This window comes from Lingula anatina, chromosome 4 (assembly GCF_051362555.1).
Source record: "Lingula anatina isolate TDL-2025a chromosome 4, LinAna3.0, whole genome shotgun sequence".
Taxonomy (NCBI): Eukaryota; Metazoa; Brachiopoda; class Lingulata; order Lingulida; family Lingulidae; genus Lingula; species Lingula anatina.
The window spans coordinates 6873752-6897030 of NC_141770.1; the positions used below are offsets into that span (position 1 = coordinate 6873752).

The 23279-nt window shown below is 36.1% G+C and overlaps 1 long non-coding RNA gene across 3 annotated transcripts; it reads right to left on the minus strand.

Annotated features, from left to right (window-relative positions):
• Positions 1 to 9893: 9893 nt before the first annotated feature.
• LOC147762175 (uncharacterized) lies at positions 9894 to 21817 on the minus strand. Of its 3 annotated transcripts, none has more exons than XR_015333857.1 (3): positions 21616 to 21817; positions 14057 to 14256; positions 9894 to 13569 (listed from the first exon to the last, which is right to left on the minus strand). It is a non-coding gene; the product is annotated as an uncharacterized LOC147762175 (long non-coding RNA). The 3 variants fall into 3 exon arrangements; XR_015333858.1 differs by lacking the exon at positions 21616 to 21817 and adding an exon at positions 21426 to 21589; XR_015333859.1 differs by lacking the exon at positions 21616 to 21817 and adding an exon at positions 14791 to 16746.
• Between the last annotated feature and the right edge of the window lie 1462 nt (positions 21818 to 23279).

The window sequence follows — 23279 nt, forward strand, 5'->3', positions numbered from 1 at the left end:
TGGAGATTGGTTCACAAACCTTGACTGCATTGGGATAAATTATCATCAACAATAGATTTCAGAAGGACATTATGTCAGGAACAAGTATTTTCCCCAAATAAAGGTAGGGAGATGATATTGTAACAATACCCCCCTCCTATATGTTTGGTCTACAATACCACATTTCCACCTGTCTTTAGATGTGCTGGGAAGCAAATTAAATTGCTACTGCGGTTTAAAATTTGTAATAAACTGTGTGTTGGCAGAGCATTATAAACTCAAGCATGCTCTGAGGAGGGATGAGAAGAAGAGCCCAGCAGTCCTAGACATCTTGTAGAAGCCCCCTCTGCTGGTGGACGTAACACCTGGGGAGGAGGTGACCCTCACCCCGTCCCCTTTCTCCAGCCCCAGGTCAACTGGAAGAAATTTGAAGTAGAACCAACCCCTGAACGAGACGAACACCTAAGTTCCTCGGAGGGAGAGGAAGAGCAACTAACCAGTAAAGTGAGCAGGAGAGAAGTAAAAGAGGAAGATGGGGAAATAGTGAATGTGGATTTTCTCTGTTCTTTTCAGTGGCTATAATTCCCAATGAGTGCCATTTACAAACAAGTGCCAACACAGATAACTTGGTTACTGTGGATCTTGAATCATTGCTATGTGTAGACGATTTAGATTGCCAAAGCATGTTTATGTATTTATTTTCAAAAAATAAAAAATAAAAATAATAAAAAAATAAATAATAATGTCATAAAAATATTCAAAAAGAAACTAGCTTCCTTGATGTTTTTATCAGATTATGGATAGCCATTAAAAATAAAAAAGAAAAAATTAAGTAAAATATACTAGTAGTGTTATACAATGTATGTATTCTTTTATTACAGGTAAATATTATATAATTTTACAACTATTTACAGATCCTTCACCATTCCCGTCCTCACCTCCTAGTACTAGTACATATACTAGCACAAACCACACAAGTCAGATTAGAAGACAGGCAGAAGTTCCAGCAGATTAAGTCCAAGTCCCAAAGAGAAGGAGGAAGCATGCCATCTCAACAACAGGTAAGACATATTGAAGAGTCAATACAGGCTTCATTTATACACAATATGGTACTGTGCATGTACCCAAAGTACCTGTCTTCATCTGATATATTAAGTAAAAATAACTATTGTTTAATAAAATGCTTGAACTTTTGCATAAGTAACATTACAGCATATCATATGGTATATCTCTTTTCTTCATTGTAGAAAAAAAAACAGAATCAGAGGTGGAGAAACTCCAAAAGGAAGTCCTCAAGCAGGAGGCAATAAATGCCAAACTCAATGAAAAGAAACTGTTATTAGAGATCCAACTGTTAGAGAAGAAACTTTTAGCAACTGATTAATTCTTAGCTCGTGGGCTGACATTGTTTTTCTTTACAGGTAAAATTGTTTTCTTTTTATCTTTCATTTTGTATTAAGTTATATATTATTTTATTAACCCTCATTATTTAATTATTATTATCAATTTAATGTTTAATTTAATGTCTTATTTAGTAAACTTATTTAACTCTGTAATTTATAAAAAATAAAATGACTTTCTCTCTTTACGTCTCGTGGGCTGACATTGTTTTTCTTTACAGAACTGGAATAAAATCTGTTACAATTTAGCGCCCAAACAGGGACCTACGATAGTAAAAGAGAAGTCATATAACACGTAACTGCAGTTTTGTCGATCCCACCCATTGAGCTAATGGTAGCCAGAATGGTGATTTCTTGGTGTTGAAAAAACTGGTCGAGTCGCCGTTTCATCTGGGGACGCCTAGTACGACCGCCGACAAAGCCTGTTGTGAAGAAAACAAAGACGTTTTCCTGATCTCTGTCTTGGTGTATGTGTTGGTTGTGAATAATACAAAGTCTGTCATTTCTGGTGTATACATCTTCTCGTACTGGGTGTCACAGCTGCCGGCTGTGACACCCAGGAGCTGAAGCTAACTACGATCCACTGCTTGAAATCGTCAATGATGATCGGTTATTTATAAGACAGTAGGACCACAAGGAGGCCAGACACCAGGAGACCCTGGTGTTGGCTTTCAATACAGAAGAAGAGACATCTTTACTTGACTCAAGAAAATCACCCCAGTCTGAGCCCGTAGAGAAAAGAGAAGAGCCACCAACAAAAGTAATTGTAAGACCCATACAAGGGGGAAAAGGGATCAGGATGGGGTCATCCCCCATACCGCCAATTGAGGGCACGAGCTCAGAAGATGAGGAAGAACCCTGCATTGCCATACCATCCCTTCCCTCCCCCATATCAAGAGAGGAGGGAATTGCCAAATTGTATGCTCGGGTCAGGAAATCTTCGGAGAAAGAAGTAATTTACCCAGATGGCAAGAAGGAGATAACCAGAAATTTTTACTGTTTCATTAAATTAATTTTTAATATTTGCTAGTTGATTTTTTTTCATTCCACTTTAACTCCTAATTGCCTATGGAGTTATGAACTATGAACTGTTACTGACATTGAATATGAAATTCAATATTAATTTGTCAAGAATTTTTTTAAATTGAATAAATGGGTGTTAAGATACTTCACCACTCGTTGTTGATTCAGGAGAACCAAGTTTTAAAGGATGGGGGCAGTGTAACAATTGGGGTCAGTGAGGCTACGAATCTGCTATAAGAAATCATTAATAAGTGTTCAAATAAAATCTACTAGACATGACTATCCAAAACTGCACTTGGCTTCTTTTCTTAAAATCTATTAAATTGTCCATCTTTATTGAATCTAATTTATATTATTTTTCAGGGAAAAGTGTGTTAATGATGCTTCTTATTACTCAATTTTTTATTCTATACACCTAAAAAAACATTTTATGTTTTATTGAAATTCACTGATTAACAGGTATCTATTTCAATAATTTACTAAAAAATGTTTATTGTACAAACTGTGAAACGTTTAAAACTGGAATGAAATTATTTTGTTTGAGAGTTAAATGCATAATTTTTATTTTAACCATATACTGCATAATACATTCACTGATATTAACACTCTATGACATTTAACTATTTTATTGTTTCAAGTGAACCATGCAGTCATGTGATAAGACATCCCTTCAGTGTTTATATATGTCACAAAGTAGGGATTTCTGGGAAGTTAACATCTTTCATATCTGTAAGCTGGGGTACATTTAAATAAGCAGCTGATATTTGCAAAGATGCATGCTACAATGCAATCAAGAGTTACTGGCAAGATGGGCCAGTTGAAGCATATTACAGAGCTTGTTACCAAGATTACACCAACACGGAACACCTTACAAGGCTGAAAAAAAGAAAAGGTCAAGAACTGATGCTGACAATTTTACATATTGCATGTTGGTTGCTTTCTTGCTTTCCATTTTTAAGCTACATCCTTTCTTTTCTTTGCTAGCTTTTGTCTTGAAAAAGGCTCCACCAAAGTTTGTGCTGTACAACAAACTTGCATTTGCATTCATCTGATCTTTTTTGGGACTTATGTTTCTCAGCATGAGCTATGTTATTTGGCTCAATTGGAAGAAGGTACTGAAACAAAATTTTGTGTTGCACTTGCATATTTGGGCACTTTGATAATAAAATCCAACTGTGATCCATCTAAAATTTTGTTAAAAATGATGAACCACAAGAAAAAATTCCAAAAGAACACTAGAGAGGTTTCAGCAGCTTTAAAACATCAACAAGATTTTAAGTAAAGAAAAACAACCTGCAAATGGGGGAAAAATGGTTACTCTGGGAGTAATGACAAAATTGACAAAACAATACTTTACTTACTGTTTCACTTGAAGTCCAAACCAGATTATTATCAATGGCAAAGGATATTGAAAAAATCAATCTGTTCTCAATATAGCATCTTTTGACCCTGTCAAATTCAATTTTGAGTTTACAGACCCTTTTGCCTGGAATGTAATTAGTTTTCTATGTATTACTAATAATGAATTTTAGGAGTTAAAGAAGGAAATCACAGGTAACTTTAATTGGTACCGTGAGAAAGGAATGGTGAGAAGAATGATTTTACCTGTACTTTTTTTGATGATATTTAAGAAACTCAAACAGAATTCTCAGTTTACCAGAGAGTTATCCCACAAAATAAAACATGGTCTTTTTGGTTAAATTTTGTTCACAGAGATTGCTTTTTATACATTTCTTTACATCTTTTTGTGAGAACAGGTGATTGGAATCTAAGAATTTTTTGTTTGCAACACCAGTGAGGCAAAAATGAAGGCGTGGCAGAAAATTACAAGAAGGTTAGTGCCGAATTTTTTAAATCAAAAGCACTAGAATAGATGACTTGACTATTGATATATTTTAATCTTACAATTCCATCCTCCACTTAATTACTTCTTTTATAAACATAAGGAACTACATCATTATGCATAGTATATTGAATAGAATTGGAAAGATTTTTCCAGCTACACCAAAATGAAGGAGGCGGAAAGGAGGGAGATTAAAAAGACTGGTGGTAGGGTCTCTCAAATAATGTTAACTCCAATCCAAGAAAAGGTTAGCATTTTATAAAAAAATTAAATGTACATAGTCAGAACATACCTTAAGTAGATGGCTTGTGTTTGAATATACACACACTGGACAATAGAAGTGTCACCCCCTAAATCAGAGTAATAAAAGTAGGCAGATCTTGGGTAGTTATAATGCCTGGTCTACTTATAATGTGACTAATGAGTGTAAAACCGCTATACCATGGTCTTGTACATGTACAGCAAATGTTATTCCTGTCTTCCTCAATATGGCAAGATACAGGCAATTATCTAACGGTTATAGGCTTCAAGTTATTAACCTGAATAGGCGGAATATAAGCAATGTTAGAATATCGATACAATTGAATTGTTCAGTCAGAACCGTGCAGAGGGTCTGGTCTCGGTATAGAAACACTGGATCAAGAGACAAATTGCCTCTGATGGGTCGTCCAAGAAAAACTACTGGCCGTGAAGACCCACGACTGATTTTGATGTCCAGGTTGTCAAAGTTCGATACTGCTTGTCAGTTGACAACACAGTGGAACAATTTCACACATAGCAATGTGTCAGTGAAAATTGCTAAGCGTCGGTTACATGCTCAGATAGTGTACAGCAGGGTACCATGACTGAAACCTCTTATATTGTTACAAAACAGGCAATGAAGAGTGAACTAGGGTCAACAGGATCTGGAATTGGACAGTCCATGACAACTGGTCCTATATATTTTTTTCTGATGAGTGTCACTTTGGTCTGAACTCTGATGACAAACGGGTACGATGCTGGCGAACTGCTGGTAAAGCATTTGAACCACATGCACTGAATTTTCGAACCCGGAGCAGCATATTTATTATAGTGTGGGGCTGCATCAGCATCCATGGCGTGGGCGAATTGATAGTGTTTGATGGAAACATGAATCACTAGAAATATATCGATGTTTTGGAGTCAGGCTTGCTACCATCTATTGCTAACATGTTTGGTGACAGGAATTATCCATTTGTTCACCAGGATGACAATGCTACTTGTCACAGGCCCAGAGCAGTTGATGATTGGTTTGAGCAACAGGGCATTCGCAGGGTGATGTGACCTGCCCAGAGTCCAGATGCAAACATAATAGAAAATGTGTGGAATGATATGTCAAAACTTTTGACAAATGCCCGTCTAACCAGCAGAGAAACTCTGTTATATTCAGTGTTTCATGCTTGGGCCAGCATAAGCCCTGAACGCATCAGACAATTATATGAATCCTTGCCTCGTAGACTGGCACCTATTATTAGGTCACGTGGCTATGCCACTAAGTACTAATTTTGGACTTGAAACTGCATATTTTGGTAGAATGTATATTTTGTTCTCATTTTGTGATTTATTGTGAAATTTGATGTTAATAAAATGATACCAGGAGCATATCATTCCACAGTCATTTATCTCCCTCAAACTATTGGTTCAGTAGGGGTGACACTTCTATTGTCCAGTGTGTATATATATATATATATATATATATATATATATATATATATATATATATATATATATATATATATATATATATATATATATATATATATATATATATATATATATATATATCAAATGATTACTATAGGAACTTTTGTTTCAGGTTGTGTCAATTATTGGTGAGACTGCCATTGCCACCCTGAGCTTCAGAGCTAACTTGACACTAACCTCTTCACTGTAGCCTATCTTCATCGTGTCAAGTAACCTCTGACGAAAATAGTTTGACCTAGTTTATATAAGCCAATCAAATCCATGTTTCAAAATTTTTCACCAAAGTTTGGTGAAAACGCTGATTGGTTGACCGTCAATCGGCAATCCTCGGCTGATTCCGCAAGCTCCATACTAACAACAAAGTTATTGTCGAGTGCGGAGACATCCGAGTAGTTCCGAGTGTATTACCGTACACAAAGAAAGCAAGGCGAGTGACTACGAAAAAGAATGTGTTAAGTTATCTCTTGATTCTTTGCAAAATATGAGTAAATCGGAATTGAAACCATAGGGTCTAGCAGTTTGAGGCCCTGCATCATTATCTACTGAGAGACGACGTTATTTGCGTGCTGCCCACAGATTACGGCAAGTCCCTGATATTCAGCCTTATCTTTGATTGGTCCGGATTTGAACAAAGCGCGCTTTGACTCGTTCGCGTTCATTGGCTAGATCGTTTAATGAGTCATTGAGTGCGGGCTTTTAAATTTGATTGGCGGGCGGCGGAGGCAATCGAATCTGGTCAGAGGTTACTTGACACGATGAAGATAGGCTACAGTGAAGAGGTTAGTGTCAAGTTAGCTCTGAAGCTCAGGGTGGCCATTGCAGACTTTCAAGGAGAAATTGACACATTCCAACAACAAAGTCAAAATGGCAAGTATACCAAAATTACAATTGATCTTCTGTTTGTAGTATTTCATTGTATTTAACTGTAATTATGAAACTATTCACTTGTAATACTTTGTGAAATGTTATAAGCATGTAAAAACATTATCAATCTTATGTTTACAGCACAACCTTCAATCTGCAAAAATGATGATAATGAAGATGATGCTTTCAACTGCCGTTGATGTATGGAGTTTTTTAATGAAAGTAAGCTTTATTAATATATATTATTTACTCTTTAAAATTATATTTTGGCTACTCTTTCTTCTTATATAGACTCATGTAAGTACCTATAACACTAATACCATCACTATGCATGAAGGCAGTATTTCTAAAATGCAAAGTAAGATGCATATGCTGAAGTTAAATAAAATTCAGATCTGAAGATAAACTACATTTTTCAGCTTGGGGGAATACAATACAGTTGTGCCAGGAGAAGAAGCCAGTCATGCGAGAGAGGAACTGGAAGGTACTTTATTAATATCAGTAATCTTAAGTCCTATTTTTTAAAATTGGACTTTTTGCATAGAATTTTTAAAATATTACTTCTGTCTTGCATAATGAAGAATGATTTGGAAAAAGCAAGGTACCATTTTATAAAAATTTTAAAAAGGCCTAGATAAACTATATGGGGAGAGATATTTTACTTTTAATGCACATTGTTTATTGCATTTAGTCTCGAAAGTTGAAGATTTGGAGTCACTGTGGGCACACAGCTGCTTTTATTATTTTTTTTTTATTATTTTTTTTTTTTTACGAAAGCTTAAATGGCTACCTGAGAAAACAATTTCATAGAACCCAGCAGGTAGAATTGCAAATATTACCAGAGCTAATTGAAAAAAGATGGTCCTGTGTAGGCCCTGGTGCAGCAGACGACTAAACGGCCAAGTTTGACATTTTCAGACAGGATAGGTAATTCCTCTCATATCCTGTTCCAACAACTCAAGAATTGTCACAGTTAAAAGTGAAATCTAAGGGGCCAAGTAATTTTTTGAGTTCTGTTAATGGGCAAGATATATTCTAAAGAAGAACGCCTTGACCCAACGCAGCACAGGGGGGCTCAAGGACAGCACAATATAACAAAAGACCAATCTGCTCACAAACACTAGACTATATAATTATTATATGTCAAAAACCAGCGTTCAGAAATTGTATCCATCTGTAATGAACGAGGAGCTATGGTGACTATGTCTCTCGGCGATGAACACTGCCAATCGAAATTTAAGGTGTTCACAAAAGATCAACATATAGGAAAGCTAACACGTGTTTCCCTACAATACACATTCATGGCTGATTGAGGCAACATTTGAAAGAGCAACCAATTAACTTACAGACCATGGCGCACCGTGGTAGAAAATGAAGAAGAAAAGCAGACAATTATCAAATATATGCACAGTGACAGTGAGTGAAATTTACAGATATTACTATTCTTTTACAACCTTTGGATTTATATTACTGTGAATGGAGTGTTAGTGATATGCATATACTGATATTACAATGTACTACCAGGTGCTTTGTGCTTTCTTGTTGGGAAATGTTGTATGAAAATACAACATTTCCCAACAAGAAAGCACAAAGCACAGTCCTTACTATTTAATGTTTGGCACATAAGTAAATGATAAAGTAGACCCCATTTTAAAGTAACATCAAGTAAACTATTGTCCTCACTCTCTGAAATACAAGTGGTGTTTAATTCTGAATACTAAGTCCCATATTATAATATTGCCCTATTGAAATGGTCCGTATGATAATCATGTTTTTGGTTGGTTTTGATGCGGATTTCATTTTGAATTGTCAGGTGGGGAGCACCAGAAAGGCTCCTTTCAGACCAAGGAAGAGAGTTTGTGGCTGAAATAAATACAGAGGTTTGCCGCTCCCTCAGCATAGAGAGGTCTGTGACAAGTGCTTATCATCCTCAGACCAATGGTCTGCATGAGAGGACAAACCAGACACTGAAGACTCCATTGAGCAAGCTCATTAATGAACACCAGAACGACTGGGATTCTTATTTGGAGGATGTGGCGTATTCAATCAGGACACAAAAGCAAGCGTCCACAAAGATCACTCCTTTTTTTCTAATGTTTGGGAGGCACCCTAGGTCTCTGAGAGAGGTAATTCTAGATTTAAAATTTTAATGATTGAGTAGACAACATGAATTTTGGAACATTTTTATTATTATTTTCTGACATCTCAGTAATAGGTTTGTTACATCACTGAAACTGTGTTTGAAAAGCAGTCTATGTGTAACCAAAATGTGTATTAGATATGATATGCTTTGGTCTTGGCATTTATATCAAACATATTTAATCTTTTAAATCATGCAGACCTCTTTTAGATTATCAGCTTTTTCTATATACGCTTAAATGGCCGCACTACAAATATTTTATTTACCTACCTATTTTTTCATTCTTCTGATTATTTTACTTAACAGGCTGGCTGCTAGTCATGCTACTGATCTTGTCTTTACCTTAAATGAAGTAGGAAGCATGAAACATCCCGTGTTCAAGCTCCCGTGTTAAAAAAAAATAACATGATGAATTTTAAAGAGGTTTTCTAATTTCAATTGTGATTTCCATTTTTAGATGAATGCCAAAGATGGTGGAAGTATTAAAGCCATTTCTGTAAAAGATGAAGTTCTAGACGACATGGTCAACCATAGAGAGGCACTGCTAGATGTCACCAAGAAAGTTTACAAAGTTCATCTAGTTAATTTACATTACAGCTACATGCAATCATTTAATTGAAATCATGTATGAGGGTAAGACATTTAATTATATTAAATTATGATATTTTAGGCACAAAGAAAAACTGCAGGACCTAACATGGAGAGAGGTGTTTGCCATGTGCAGGAAAGATTATAGTAAGGCTTTGGCAATTATTGAACTGGTCCTCAGTCTACCAGCCAGTAGTACAGAGAATGAGAGGGCATTCAACAGAATGAAGCTGATCAAAACAGCCCACAGGTCAAACTTATCCACCAGCTCGCTGGACAGTTTGATGACAGTACATCTGTTATCCAAACCTATAAGGCAGTTCAATCCTGATGCAGCAATTGATGATTGGTTTTCTGCAACCAGCAGGCATCCTACATTCAGGGATGGCTTAACTAAGAAAAGCAGAAAATTGCAGGCCATTGCTATCTCTAGTACCAGTCAGGAACATGAAATTGATGCAGTTATAGAGAATGATGAAGAAAATTTTATTAATCCCAATGAATTGGATGATGAGGATGATGATGATGATGATGATGAAGGTTTTGTGGATGATGATGATGATGAAATGATGGATGAGGACAAAATTTATGAAAAGCTAAAGGAACTAACTGGGGTTTAGTTTTTTTTTTTTTAATGTGAATAAACCTTGATGAATTTTAGAGAATTGGGTTGATTTCAATTCTTTTAAATAATTTCAAAATAAAGACATGATTTTATTTGCTTTATTTTACTGGCGCATTTTAATAATAATTTTAAAAAAATGAAATTGCCAAGTATGCTTAAACCATCCACGCCTTTTTGATTCTTTTGTAATTGAACCAGTGCCCCAAGGCCTGGGACCACTACCTCCAGAGTCCACTGGTCCAAGTGGACCAGTGCTGAAAAATTCCCATTTCCCTCCCTGTTGTATATGATAATATGCCTTACAATGACCTTTAGTCACTGACTAAAAATACAACAAAACAGAAGTTGAAAAGGTGATTGTGTATGTCTCTTCAAACAAATATAGTGGTTGTCTCTTCAAACAAAAAGTATTTTTAAAAAATTGAATATTAGTACATGTAGCGACCAATGTACCTTAGGGTCCACAACTAATTTGATTAAGATTTTTGTATAACAGTTATCATCATATCAAAGTTTTATCTGGCCTTTTTCCTACTTGACACTAAATGACTACATACTAGAGCTATATGTATTATTATTTACCATGGCTGCTCATTCAAAATCTGTCCCTTCACTGGATTTCATTTCTCTCCAATCTCTAATTCTATATGCTAGCAAGCAACCAAAAAAACAGACAGACTAAAAACTTCTTGACATGAAAATCTCATCATCAAGCAATATGCATTTCTGTATGAAACATATGGCAGCTCTTTCCACATCTAATAAGACGGAGAGGACCAATTTTACTAAAAACGTCTGCCAGAAGTGTAGATTGAACTCACAAGAACAACTGATGTGTAGAGAAAGACTCAACTATATTAAAAACTACAAATGATTGGTTGGTTTTATTTTCTTTTAAAAAAGGAAAGCACATTGAACTATCACATGTTTAAAACTGGTGTAACATGTAAATCTGACTCCTTCCCCCAATGACATCTTGACTCCCAAAGGGGCTGATTGTTTACACTAGAAATGAAATAAGTACCATTTTGACAGGGAAGTTCACATTACACAAGTAGTAAGATGAATATTTACATAGCTTCCAACATATTTTGGGAGAAGAAAAGATGATAACCATTTTTGTATTATTTAAGCTCCCCAGCAATGGGTTGAGCACTGTTTTTCAAGTGAATGGATAATTGTACATATATTGCATTCTTACAAAAAAAATTAATAAAGTTTTATTTATCCTTTTCCAGCGCACCAATGTACTTGTGAAGGCACCATCTACGCTACATCCAAGCCCACTTCCTGACCAGACCTTTGTCCAATTTGGAATGGACTTACTTGGGCCACTGAATAAAACGCCAAGAGGAAACAGGTACATTATTGTTTTAACAGACTTCCTGACAAAGTGACCAAAATCAGAAGCAATTTCAAGTAAGAAAGGCTCAGTTATAGCTATATCTATAATGAAAGTTGTGTTCCGTTATGCTAGTGTCAAGGTGCTAATTCCTGGCCAAGGACTCAAATTCCGTAACCAAGTAAATGAGAGATTATATCAGCAACTTGGCATCAATAATCATCATAGAACAGCCTGCCACCCTCAGGCGAATGGACAATGTGAACGCTACAACAGGACTGCCAGCAACTATCTCACAAAGTATGCAAATGCCCATCAAGACAACTGGGATGAGTTCATTGACCCATGTCTCCTTGCATACAGAACTACAGACGCCTTTCATTTTGGCATTTGGCAAAGAGGCATCTCTTCTAAATGAAGACAAATTTCCAATTGGAAACCCCACCTCAGAGGTAACAGAACAAGAAGCCCTTGACAGCCATCAGATATGTTTTCCAAGTTGATTGAAGCCCAAGAGAATATTTCCAGAGCACAGGTCCATCAAAAGAATGGGTACAATGCTATATTGATATCTTATATTGATATCTTATATTTTGTACACTTATATTTTATATCTTATTGATATCTTATATTTTGTACACTTTACCCGAATAGCAATCCAATTTCCTTAATATGTGAATTTTAATTTATATACATGTACCAATGGCTGAATAAACTATTTTCTTAGTTAATCATTAATAGCAATGTGAACTGCATAATGATAAGCTTTCTCCATGAAATGAGCTGTAGATGCAGAAAGGCAAGAGGTCTAAAATTTTGTTGTATCAAATATTAGCAGTTAACAATTTATTTAAACATGCTCATTTTCAATGCAGCCAGACATCAACAATAGACGAAATCCAAATAAAAACAACTGTAGATATTTATAAGAAATCAATTGTGTTAAATAGTTCATGTTTTCTTACTCTAACAAATCCTATCATTGCTATATTACACTATATACCTTTCATACTTTGGGCTTTACAACCTTTGAACCATGAAATCTCAGGCAAGTGAACCTTCTGACTAGCAAACCTTTGTAACAGCTGGGCATTTGCATCATCAAACTATCAGACCAATGAATCTTCTGACTACTGTCATGCACCTGACAAACTAACAAAAATTTCATAAATTCACGAAATGACAATATTAAGTAATTAAAATAAATATCAAAATCAAAAACAATGACAGACAAAAATAAACAAACATATCTACATTGCTACTTCAAGTTGATATACTCAGGACATACAGTAACTATGGCATCATATCCCAACTACTAAAGATAACAAGACAATATCATAAAATAGTCCAATCATGGAATTAAAATTAAAAAAAACAAAAACATGGTTTATCAGTTTTAGGATAAACAACAGATGTGTCACAAAATGCTGACTATGGCAATGACACTGGACAGACACAGTGATCAGAATATAGACAGACTGAAAGTGTCTGTATATAATAAATATGTCATAAAACTTGCAATTGCAACTTAATAACCTCACAATAACAGAGATCATCTATAACACATCATATCTGACCTGAAATATATATTCACATTTAAACATTTCACTGATGTCTTGTTCTCTTCAGTGATGGCTTATTGTCTACCACAATCTCACTGTATATGCTACCTCTACTAGTACTGTAACAGTTTCCATGCATATGGGGAAAATTATTATAACACATCATAAATATCAATTCACTTTTAAACATTTCCATTGTGTCTACTTGTCTTCAGTGATAGAGTATTGTCCAACACAATCTCCTTGCTTTATATACCCTGCCTCTATAGTTTCCATGCATATGGGGAGAAATTGATTCTTTGTGTTACCTGGAACCCACATTTGTTGTGTAATTGTACTGTTCCATATAACTGGCTCCACAGGATCTGCCATGTTTGGAAGTCTTGTTCTGGGTGGTTCTGGCAGCACTTTCTCTCACTCAGTATAAAATTGACCTCTTGGTCTGCCAGCAGCTCTTTACACAATTCCAGAAGTGTATTTCCTAAAACATAAATGAAATGAGTGTAACTGTTTGCAATGCAACTGGATCCTCTCTGTAATATAGTGCAAACTATTGTTAGGAACCATCTACTGATACATTAGTCATATACAGGATGCTTTTGTAAGATACACAATATCATTTTTGTATCACCATGCAGGATAATCCGATATATATCTTGTCATTACTCATATGTAATGTGATAAAATAAAAATATAAGTATTCATTTTATGTGTTTTGTGCACTTAATGACAATAAAACTTAAATTCACATAACAATTAAAGCAGTAATATATTAATTTTATTCATAATAATCCATAATATTGCTTTCTATATTGAGATCATATAATCATTTTACCTCCAACAAAAATGTAACAATTGGTATTTGTGTCTCGATCTACATAAAGAAAAGAGGAGGAGCAAATTACCTTTCTTTACTTGTATAAAACACCAACCACAAACATTTGTAATGTATGCTATCAGCAAGTCACCTGTTTACAATGGCTGTCCTGTCTCTGGCTGTTCATTCATCCTAAAACTTGCCACATCCTGTGTCTTGCACAACTGGGAGAGATGAAGATGTTTCTGTTGCTGTCTTTTTATGTCTGCTTCATATAAAATACATTCCCCCCATGTTCAGCCAGGTAAAGTCAGTTCACCTAGAAGACACCATGCTGTATGGAGACTGGAGCTGGAAAAAGAGACACTAATGACAACTAATGACAATACAATTGGTACATTACCATTTCTCTAGGTGGCAATTGTGTTGCCCATTTGTGAATTTAAAAAATATACTGCCAAATGTCCACCTATAATGGCGGACATCACAGTTACGGTGACTGAATTGAGACAAAGGGCAATTAAAATGTCCTTTGGAGACTACTGGGCACAATTGTGACTGGTACAACTGTCACAACCTTAAACTGATCAAAGTTAAAAAGAACTCTGCCAAATCATCTGGAATTTCGTGAAATTTGCACACAAATTGCCTTTACACAATGCACGTAATAATCTGGGATAAGTATATCATCATTTGAATGTGCCTTGTAGAATTACATTTTGTGAGGAGTGACATGAGAGAAGTGAAAAAAATTATTTAAATTTAAAGGAAGCACAAAATATGATCGATAACTGGTTTGTTGATCTTCATGGGAAGGATAGAAGACAAATTATCTATTGTAACACAACTTGTAAAACAAAACCAAGCAATAATTTTGTGCACTACCTGCAAGAAGGTTTTTGTGGCATGGTGATAGGTGACGGTGGGTAATGACCACTGCTCCACCTTGGGTCAAATACATCTGTTATGACCAGGTGCCATGGGTCTCACTCACCATGTGCTTCTTTCACACTCGTTCCCATTACCACATCATCCACCAGGTGGTGGCCCCAGTCAAGATGCGCCTAATCAGCAGCCATGTATTGGATATAACATTCCTCAGAACCTTAATTTTTTTCTACAACATATTAACTTAAAAATCATTATCCTTGAATATTTTGAATCCTGAAGAATTTTCAGTTTTCATATTGTATAAAGTCACATCTTGAGTGCTATATGCTCAAGCTTTTCAGGACAGCGATCCGCCTTCATCCTGATTTAATATAAATTATCTCAGATTACTTTTTTCAGGACAGCAATCCGCCTTCATCCTGATTAAATATAAATTATCTCAGATTACTTTTTTCAGGACAGCGATCCGCCTTCATCCTGATTTAATATAAATTATCTTAGATTACTTTTTTTCAGGACAGCGATCCGCCTTCATCCTGATTACATCTAGAAATTATCTCAGATTACTTTTTTCAGGACAGCGATCCACCTTCATCCTGATTAAATATAAATTATATCAGATTACTTTTTTTCGGGACAGTGATCCGCCTTCATTCTGATTACATCTTTTTTCCTGCAATGCCACTTTTCACTGTAATAGGCCTATATCACTAAGTTGCAATTCACATGCATCATCTCGTCTTCTTATCTCATTTGTGTTTTCTTTTAAATACGAGTCTGCTGGAATTTTCATCACATCATCTGTTGTGTTTACGACATTGTTACACAGTTTGAATTGACTTGCGTCTCTGCGGATTGTTCTTCTGTCTGTATCTCTTCTGGCAGTAACTTGAGAACCATGTATTTCCATGACGATATAGAAATCGGTTCATATGATAATGGTATGTATGAAAGTGCTATACGTTCGTATGTCTAAACTGGCAGTGGGCCTGGGCAAAGTCAAACTTGGCAGCTTCCTCATATTCACAGAAATTTGTACTTTCAAAAAATTGCTAATATGCATTTGATGTTTTGCCATGACTTCATGTAAAAAAAAATCAAACTTAAAATTGTCATCATTTTATATTGGCAATTTAAGCTAAATTTAGAGGGACATTTGTTGTGACTTTGCAGCGACCCGACATACTTCAAAATGTGTCACAACACTATATTCAATGCAGGAATGGTGCAGTCCAGATGTAACATTGTAAATATATAACTTAAAATGGTACAATCAAAGTTAAGTTCATCAAAAGGTAGGTCAAAGGTCAATTTCACAGTAAGATTGCCAGTATATGACTTCCTATTCAAGTTCAATAGTAACAATGGACCTATCTCTGCCAGGTTAGGAGTTAAAAGAGAAAGAAATTAGCAGAGTTCAGTTCATGGTGAAAAGTAGGTCAAAGGTCAATTTTAAGCTCACATTTAGATTGCTAGTATATGACTTCCTATTCAACTTCAATAGTAACTTTGGACCTATCTCTGCCAGTTTGGGAGATAAAAGGGAAGCAAAATTTGCAAAGTTCAGTTCATGGTGAAAAGTAGGTCAAAGGACAATTTCAAGGTCACGTTAAGATTGCCAGCATATGACTTCCTATTAAAGTTCAATAGTACCTATGGACCTATCTCTGCCAGTTTTGGAGATAAAAGGGAAGCAAAATTTGCAAAGATCAGTTCATGGTGAAAAGTAGGTCAAAGGTCAATTTCAAGGTCACATTTAGATTGCCAGTGTATGACTTCCTATCAACGTTCAATAGTAACTATGGACCTATCTCTGCCAGATTTGGAGATAAAAGGGCAGCAAAATTTGCAAAGTTCAGTTCATGGTGAAAAGTAGGTCAAAGGTCAATTTCAAGGTCACATTTGGATTGCCAGTATATGACTTCCTATTCAAGTTCAATAGTAACTATGGACCTATCTCTGCCAGTTTTGGAGATAAAAGGGCAGCAAAATTTGCAAAGATTAGTTCATGGTGAAAAGTAGGTCAAAGGTCAATTTCAAGGTCACATTTAGATTGCCAGTATATGACTTCCTATTCAAGTTCAATAGTAACTATGGACCTATCTCTGCCAGTTTTGGAGATAAAAGGGAAACAAAATTTGCAAAGTTCAGTTCATGGTGAAAAGTAGGTCAAAGGTCAATTTCAAGGTCACATTCAGATTGCCAGTATATGACTTCCTATTCAACTTCAATAGTAACTATGGACCTATCTCTGCCAGTTTTGGAGATAAAAGGGACGCAAAATTTACAAAGTTCAGTTCATGGTGAAAAGTAGGCCAAAGGTCAATTTTAAGGTCACATTTAGATTGCCAGTATATGACTTCCTTTTCAACTTCAATAGTAACTATGGACCTATCTCTGCCAGTTTTGGAGATATAAGGGACTAAATGGTATAATTTTGGAGTTACCATAGTGTGCCATAAATTTCCTACAGAAAAAAATTAATTAAGATAAAGAAAAGGTCATTTTGGTCAAAATTCTTGAAATGGGAGGTGCTTTGAAGTTCCAGATGTTCAAATTTGATGAAATAATGTCATTTTTGACCACAAGTTGTCTGCTTTGCCAAGCCCGCACATTTTGCTTTCACCACCAGTATATGACTTTTTGATAAAGCGTAACTCGAAAACCGTATGGAATACAAAAAAACGGAGACCACTTCCAGTGTTGGGCTTTACATGCTCTACAAAATGCAAAAAAGAATGGGTGTCTAGCATTAACGGTTCCCGAATTAGAGACAATTTTCAGTTTTGATATCTTATGGCCGCTACTCCCGTGAAAATGCACCGATTGACCCCAAATTCACGGAGATGAAAGATGACCCGAAGGGTAACACTTTCCATTAATATTATTAGTTAAGTCTGTGTGGTGTCTGAATAAGAGCGCAAAAAAAATTTTTTTCGGCAAAAATTTTGTTTTTTGGAAAATTTTGGCCCGTTTGACCTTGAAATAAAGGTCAAAGGTCAAATCCAAGGGCATATTTGAAATCTACACATATGACTTTTGGAAAGCTGTCTGTAGAAATTTTTCCCATAATTCCTTCCGTAGGGGAGATAATTAGCATTTAATTTTGCCATTTTTGGACAAGGGTGCATTGCAATGAGTGCCACACCTAGACCCCAATACCGACAAAGCCCAAATTTTACGTGGAACGAGTTGAGATTATAGGTGACCTAAATCCAAGAGATGGGTATGGAGGCCCTTACCATCTAGGAGGAGAAGCGGTAACGGTGACTTGGCGGCGGAGCCGCAGGAGCCGGCGGAGCTGCAGGAGCCGGCGGAGCTGCAGGAGCCGGCGGAGCCGCAGGAGCCGGCGGAGCCGGCGGAACATACGGGTCGGGACTAAAACCATGAGTACCGCCAGCGCCTACGCTGGTGGTACAATAATGTGATGTTATACTTGGCTACATACTGGGGTATGTATGAATTCCTAACATGCAAAGCCGTTACTTCACTCCAGTTGGAGGGCTATGGCTAAATAGAGAGTTATAAAGATATCTGATAGGACAAAGTGAACACTGCAAAAATCCCCAGACAGCCTCAGTAATCTGGCCCACGTCTGGCCCAGATCTGGCAACGTCTGGCAATATCTGGGCCAGATTTTGCCAGACACTTGCCAGATCTGGGCCAAGTCTGGCAAAGTCTGGCATTTATGCCACATTTTGCCAGACACTTGCCAGATCTGGGCCAAGTCTGGCAAAGTCTGGCATTTATGCCACATTTTGCCAGATGCTGCCCAGACTTGGGCCAGATATGGTACTTTCATTTTCAATTTTTATTTATTTGTTTTTTAATTGACCAGTGAGCTGAATGCATTGAACTGACGTCATTTGATAAATTTTGATTTAATTTATCTCTCTCTTTTTTCTTCAAAGTCCCCTCATAAGTGTGCTATTTGTTTAATTTGACTTGATATTTGAATGAATTCACTGTTCTAAAACTTTTTTGAACTACTCGTTCCGCTGTTGTAAGATTCCGCTTTTTATGCTAAGCCGGTCAAGGACCCGGATGTAGCGTTTCTTAGAGTTGTGGATATGAAAAAAGCACAGGCGTATCAAACTGATACAATTCGTTGAGTGATTTGATTCGTGATGCGATTTATTTCGAAGGCATCAACACTGGCGACGAGGATTAACACTAGTGCAAAACTGTGAGCCAACTTTCTTTGAAAAAATGGAGGAAATTTTCCGAAAAATGTGAAATTACGGAATTCGAACCGTACAGAAGTCCGGAGACATTAGGGTCACGCTCGACGCGATGGCTAGACAGTTTTAACCTCTTCGCTGACGGAAAAGATTGATCTTTTCAAAACCAATGGACGGCATGAATAATGAGCAAAGATAGAAAATTAAAAATACATGACAAAGGAGACGCGCGCTTATGTTGTATTCAGCAGGGACAGGTGTACAACTTACAAAATATTTTCAGGACTCTCCCAAACACAGGTTAGAAACATGAATATACATAAGACTTTGAATGAAATTGGAACACCAGAAACTGAGTATGATGAAACTGAAGTCATTTGACAAACCAAGCCAGTCTAAACATTACGAGTTTAGACATGAAAAACGAAGTAGAAACTCCCTGACTGAGAAAACATGGAATGTTGGATCACTTTGCAAAACTCTGCAAAACTGAAACTATTATTCATGTAAATGACAGCTTTGAACATGATAATCCAGGAGTGCATATACATTTGGTGTGGGAACCAATGCACAGAAGCCATGGAGGAAATAGAGGAGGTGTTAATCTCAGTGTATTACCAGATTCAGGTGCATATTGTAAAATCATTGATGAAAATACAAGGAGAATGCTGAAATCCAAGAAAAATAAATGTGGCTCTTGTGGAGGACCAGAAAACAAACAGTATTATTCATACACGTCTGAGAAACCTTTAAAAGTGAAGGGAACATTTGAATGTGACGTAAAGGCAAGCAAAGGAAGAGACCAGTAGTAGTGAAAGGACATGGGATTTGATATGAGTTGATTAGTTTTGAGAATTTTCAGTGTGGTTTAAGGAATAAAAGTTGGAGTTCATATGCTATTCTGCAAATGTTTGAAAAGACATTTTAAAGACTGAACTGTCAATTAACATGTTTTGAAAGGACCGTTTCTCTCCAAGAAAGGAAGGGATGTTGTGTTTTGACTTGACATTTGAATGAACTTTTGTTAACTTGGTAGAATTACTTGTTCCATTGTTGATTCCTTTAATAATTATAAGCTTGTCAAGGAGGCGGGTGTATCATTTCTTAGTGTTATGGATTTGAAAAAAGCGCAAGCATTGCAAACTGGTTCAATTCATTGAGTGATTTGATTCGTGATGTGATTTAATTCAAAAGCATTGATACTGGAGTTTGTTTTTGTGCACATGTAATTCTCTTTTAATTGTACATCTATATCTGTGCTGGAGTATACATATTTTTTTTTTCAGAATTTACATGTATGTACAGTACTGTAGCCAGCATGCAAGTTGAATTGAAACAGTTACTGCATGGTTATTTATAATTTTGTTATAACTCTCCATCATCTAAAAAAGAATGTTTTTTCATTCATTATTCAAGATTTATTCATTACAAAACTATATTCATTAGTGATTATTATTATTAATGATATGTTTGAATTAGTTTAAAAATGACAATGTATAATATTATTTAGGTTGAGGTGTGCAAAAATATTTCCCCCTCAAATCCCTCCCCCCCCCCATGTACATGCATAATTAATTACAATTTTTGTAATTTGTGTTAATTCAGATTCGATGAGCAGCTTTGTGTTGAAAAAAAAATTGTTGTTATAACTGTTTTCTTTACATGTATGTAAGTGACATTTCCTCCTGTTAAGTGTCTGTATATTTGCCTTTTTGCAGTGTAGTTTTTTTTTTTTTTTTCCAAACATACAAATTGTTTTGTACAAAAAGACAAGGAGTGGCCCTTAATTTGTTGCATGTTAGTTGCCAGCAAGGTTATATAATGTGTAATAATTTTGTTTAGGGTTTTAGCACAGAATAAATACTTGAATCTTGTATGTCTTTTTTTATAGTTATCTTATTGAATAATTAAAAATAATTAAAAAAAAGAAAAAAAAAAAAAAAACAATCTGGGCCATATGTGGTCCATGTCCGGCCCTAATCTGGCCCACATCCGGCATGCCATACCTTTGCCATATATTGCCAGATCTGGGCCGACATCTGGCCACATGAGCAAATGTGAAATAATAAAAAAAAACAATCTGGGCCATATGTGGTCCACGTCTGGCCCTAATCTGGCCCATTTGAATATGATCTGGCCCACATCTGGTCCACATCTGGCATGCCATACCTTTGCCAGATATTGCCAGATCTGGGCCGACATCTGGCCACATGAGCAAATGTGGACTGGGCCAGATGTGGCAATGTCTGGGCCAGATCTGGCCCAAACATTGCCACATCTGGCCCACATGTGGCAAGCCATACGTGGGCCATACCTTTTGCCAGACATTGCCAGACGTTGCCAGATCTGGGCCAGACGTGGGCCAGATCACTGAGGCTGTCTGGGTCCCCACAAATAACTTTTTAGACAACATATAGAAACCCTATATAGAAACTTTTTACGTTTTACCTCAAATATTTCCAGGAATCCAGATCTACTGAATAACACTTATAACACTCCCTTTATCTATCCTCTAGCTCTTGTATCTGCAGCTCTCTTTCTCTCTCTCCTCTCTCTCTCTCTCTCTCAAAAGCCCCGCCCAACTGTCGCTTTCAATCCCAAGACTTCCGGTACCAGATCACTGCAACAAAGTACTCACCCTTTTGTCATCAAGAATGTGTTTGCATGCATTTAAAAGGATGCTGGAACCGTGGAATGTCCTACTGGTTCAGATCAAACTTTTATGGTAACCCATAAATATATCTTAGCCTTAGTATAACGTTATTTTATAACGTGTAAAATTTTCCCGCTCCGTCCGACTAAGTAGGTCAAAGAAAACCCGCAGTGAATACTGGGTCACATCTCGGTACATCCGGTCACATGAAGCGCGCCGCTGTTTTACTCTGATCTGCTTCCCAGTTATTATATCTTCTGATTTTTTGTTTAGATATGATATTATTGATTGAGAATAAATTATAACAAAAAAGGTAATTAAAAATTATTTTTTATTGTTATTATTATATATTTTCTTTTTGCTTCAACTTTTGCTGGATCTCAGCACTGCTAACACAACGTTCAATTTAAAGACCTTCGCATTTAGAGCAATTAGGTCCTACCATTAAAAGTATAATAAACAAGCTTGAAAATATTCTAAAGTCAATTTTGCCTGCACATCATCTAGTACCTGTATTTTACTTTTATAGACTGTGCTAGAGACTACGTACGCTAGTAAGCTTTATATAATTAGATGCGCGTTAATTTTTTTTTTTCAAAACGTCTAAATTTTTCCCTCAATTCCAAGTATATTTTCTCAATGCCTGGTAACGAAGGTTATTTGCAAATGGCTTTTTAAGAGAATGCAACTTTGTCGTCTTTCGTGTAAAACATTTGACTGTGCCCTAGTAACATATCGTCCAGCTAATCATGAGGGCCCGCTGGGAAGGGGGGGGGGTAGTGATAACAGTTCAAGGCCACAGGAAATAAAATCATCAAATCACAAATCACATAAATTAATTAAAAACTTCATTCGTACTGTATCTCATTGAAAATACTAGTCTGGCGAGCTGAAAATAACTATCATTGAGTATATTAATGACTTCGTTCCACTATGGACGAGAGATAGGCCCCTACATGTAGAAACCCGCAATTCACGATTCACAGGAATGGGGTGCTTCACATCTCGGGGAATGATAAGTGCATGTTACGAGTAAGGAAAATACCCAACGGGGCCTTCAGTCCTTGTCTTAACTAAAATGAAGATTTAATTTATGTCTAAAATATTTTAAAACATTAAAGCAACTAAAATTAATGATCTAGAGCAAAAATACGCCACGTAGGATTTTTCAGCTTTTAAAAGTAGCTGCTAGTTATTTATTGCGTTATTTAAGATGAACATTCTAGACATTTTCTGAGACGTTACACATTATACTTGCTTCCAAACAGGTACCTTATATTTCTACTTTATTTAAAATAAACTTGAAATAAACTCTCTCTCTCTCTCCGGTTGTCTCTGACCGAATTCACAATCAGTTGATCCTCGGACCAGAATCAGGTAACAAACCTCTTTTATGATAATTAACTGTTATGACTGATAAATGAAACTGCATTTTTTCATTCGACAGCATCTTCCGCAACTTTACGAAAAAAATAAAAAATAAATATTTATATTGAAAACACATCTGTAGAGATTAACTCTGAAAGATGAAAAAAATGCCCGAGCTTTTGGCTTGTGAACCTTCTTCAGGTACCAAAACAAGAATAAACAAGCAAACTACAGGGATGTGTGACGTATGATGCATGTAAAAGGGACACGAAGTTAGAAGT